The sequence below is a fragment of the Mus caroli genome, chromosome 1 (assembly GCF_900094665.2).
Source record: "Mus caroli chromosome 1, CAROLI_EIJ_v1.1, whole genome shotgun sequence".
Lineage (NCBI taxonomy): Eukaryota > Metazoa > Chordata > Mammalia > Rodentia > Muridae > Mus > Mus caroli.
The window spans coordinates 154,191,420-154,195,302 of record NC_034570.1 but is presented as its reverse complement, the minus strand read 5'-3'; positions in this window follow the sequence as shown (position 1 = coordinate 154,195,302).

Here is a 3,883-nt window from a genome sequence, read left to right as displayed (position 1 = left end):
CAGGAAAAGGAATGACCTCATACAGAGATCCAGGAACAGGACTATCTCTAGAACTGTGCCTCTCTGCTTCTCATTCTGCATCAGTGACATATCTGGTCTTTACTTCTATCAGCTGCAGCAGTCTTCAACAAAGACTCATGGTCAAAGAATTCTTGAGATCGGAGATGGATGTATTTGTTCATTTGAATGTGAGGATCATTATCAGGTATATATGTATATAAAGTCGTTATGTATACCTTGAACATCCATGACCTATGGCTTGAATATGTACAATCTGTTAATTGAATATTTAAACAAAAGAAAGAAAGATAATGTAAGCTTTGCAATGTCAAAGGGGCTGTCAAATAAGGTAATTGCAAGCCAATGGGTGGGGCACAGGAAGTATACAGAATCTCAGGTAGGCTGCATTATACAAAATCTATTGCCATTTTCTGTCCTTTATAAGAAGCTTTCTAGGACCCAAACCTATGTCAGTCTCACTTAAGTACCACCAATGATGTGACTTTCTCTCCTGTGGCAACAGAACCCCACTGTGGGCTCCGGAACAAGGGGTGTATGGAAATGGCCACTCTCTGGGAGGGGCATCATAGTGCTCTGGTGTTATCTTCAGTCTCAACATGATATCCTCAGTCAACAGCAGTGGGCTAGGTTCTTCCTTCGCTACCCAACTTTTGTGATCATTTGCTCGAGGACTCCCAAGGCAAGTCAACTGATATCTCTCTACCTCACCTTCAACTATAGTTGCATAAATGCAGTCTAAGTTCCATCCCCTTTCACAGCTCTCTATCACATCCTAATTTTTATTGAGCAACATTGGAATGCATCTGTGAGATACAGTATGAGAGATCTTGACACAGCTGTACCATGTGTAAGAATGTCTCTAACTTTGTGGAGCTTCAGTGAAGTTCCACTCTCCCTGTGTTAGAGATTTGTCCTAATAAGATTTGACTCTTCATAAGTGGCCAGACACATTCTGGCATCTAGGTTTTGCACTTCATGTTATTTCCTCCCTGATTCACACATAATTTGCCTCCTCATTTTCTTTGGATCAGATTTACAGCTATTTGGTAAAGAGAACTTCCTGGACTTGTTCCCTTTCCTTCTCTCTTCTGTTTTTCTCCCAGATCACTGTGAGTGCCTGACACTGAATTTGCAACTGCCGTGGCTAATTGTGCTCTTATCTCTGCTCTACAACAATGTGTATTCTTGTAGGTATTGCCTGTGTCCTGTTCTTCTCATTCCCTTGCTATTCAACAGAGCACTGAGTAAATATTAATGGAGTGAGTGAGTAAGGGAAATGCAACCCTCAAGGTATAGAACAAACAAACAAACAAACAAACAAACAAACAAACAAACAAGCTCAAAGAAAGTGTAAGTACAAAACTTGTTAACAAAGGTTATAGTGGTTAGGCTGTGAGTTTCTTCTTCATTGGCTTTCCCTTTATTTCCTAAATGTTGGGATTCATAGTAGATATTTTTATACTCTTGTAGGAGGGCCCAGACCTTGGTAGGAACATGGACCTTAGCAAAACTGACTCCATGATGGAAGTGCCATACAGGCTGTAAAACTCACTATGTAGATAGTAGTACATCCCCAAAATGAAAACAAAGACCTAATAAATCAAAGTCCATAGTGCTGAGAAAGTCTCTACATGGAATATCACTGCCTTTGGACTCCTGTAATTCTGTCTAGCTACTCTTGTTAACTGAAGCACATCAACTCAGGACAAGATTTTTGTGCTTTAAACCTCACCCTGATAAAGACTCAGGGATACACTGGGATCCTGAACCCCAGTGTAGTCATCTGGCTAATAGAGATTTTCTATTGGCTTAAATGCATGTTTGAGTAGTCCTTTCACCAAACATTTTTAGTTCTTAAGGTCAACTGGTGCTCTGTATCTTCATATTTATTATCGATCCACATTAGCCTTCCCTGCTTCTATAACTCTGGGAAAGACTCAGAACCAGCACGTCTGGTGTCTGCTTAAGATGGGCCCCATGTAAAGCTACTCCAGTTATGGGGGACTCTTACAAATGGTCTGCTCTGTTGCAGTAGACTGTGCTATTTTACCAGTGAGCTGGGGCTGTTTTATGAATAAAAGTTGATGCTTAGGTGGGCAATGTGCTTTCTTTCAATTAACATAGAGAATTTTATTGTATGGGTCTTCCTTTTTCCCAAAATGGCCCAACAGTTTCAGACCAGTGTGACAATTCTGGCTTGGAATTTGCTTATTACATTTTGTTGATGTTAAAGGTGGGCACCAGGAATAGAGAAACTGGGATTTTCTGGATTCTATAGAAACAGTTCTTCTGGACTATTCCACTCAATGTTATTTTATGTGTCTTGAAGGGTTTCTACTGACTTCCTAAAACACAGAAAACCAAAACTTCAAGTTCAGATATGAAAAGAAGACCAAATAGATTAGTCAACAAAGCACTGACCACAAAAGCATGAGAAGTCCAGTTGGATCTCCAAACCCACGGGACTAGAAGCTGAGCCAGTGACACAGCCTTGAAACCCTAGTGCTGGGAAGGCAGAGACAAATTCTTGGGGCTTTCCAGGCAGCTAGTCTAGTCTACTTGGGAGTTGCAAGTCAAATAAATAGATACAAACTTAGATGGTACTTGAGGTTGGTTTTTTACTCTCTCTCTCTCTCCTGTCCCTCTCCCTTCTTTCTCTTTCTCTGTCTCTTACACACACACACACACACACACACACACACACACACACACACACATGCACACACATATACCACATACATACATACATATACACACATTCTCATATATACAAATATACACATACACTCTCACATGTTCACACATGCCCTCACTCACTCACTCACCCACACACACACACATTCTCTACTTACATACATGTGAACATACACCCCCACATACATACTCATACTTAAAAAATGGGAAAAAATGAAAATGAAGCAGGGCCTAATTTATACTGTCTCAGGAGTATTTATAATTTTGGATATATCCTAACAGAAGTTCTGCTATGCTTTGAAGAATAATATAAAAATTCAAGCTGAAGAAAGAGCTTCTGTTATCCCATCCTCAACTTTCATGAGCACTGGAGGCCAGGACCTTTCAGATGTTCCAAGAAAGAGCCGTTTACTTTGCACAGAAAATTGCTTTCTGTTTTTACTAGCCAGTCCCAGGGTTTCCTGATGACCTGAAGGGCTCCTGCCTCTCCAGGGGCAGTCCTGGGGCATTCCTGGCAAGGGCAGAGGCCAGAGAGACTGGTGATTTTAAAACAACATTCTCTCTCCCTCTCTCTCTCTCTCTCTCTCTCTCTCTCTCTCTCTCTCTCTCTCTCTTTCTCTCTCTCAAGCAAAGAAGACAAATGGTTCTGATCCATTCAGCAATACCTTTGAGTCTGAATTACTTCATTGTCCTGAACTGACCAGAGAAGTTAAAATCGTATCAAAGCAAAAGAAGCAAGAGCTGAGGGCTGGTGAGATGGCTCAGTGGGTAAGAGCACCCGACTGTTCTTCCAAAGGTCCAGAGTTCAAATCCCAGCAACCACATGGTGGCTCACAACCATCCGTAACGAGATCTGACTCCCTCTTCTGGAGTGTCTGAAGACAGCTACAGTGTACTTACATATAATAAATAAATAAATCTTTAAAAAAAAAAAAAGCAAGAGCTGAGACCAACTTAACACAAACACCTTTCCCCATTCTTAGCAAACATATTTGTGTCAGAAGGCAGTGTCACTCTTCCACCATCTTCAAGAGTGTGACACAATAAAGTCATTGTTCACTCACTGGACTCATAGTGGGTTGGGGTGGGTGGATGGCAGGGTTAGAAGACTTTACATATAGTTTGAGCTCACTACACTCACTCCTGCCTCCCTCTTCTTGGCTGACTG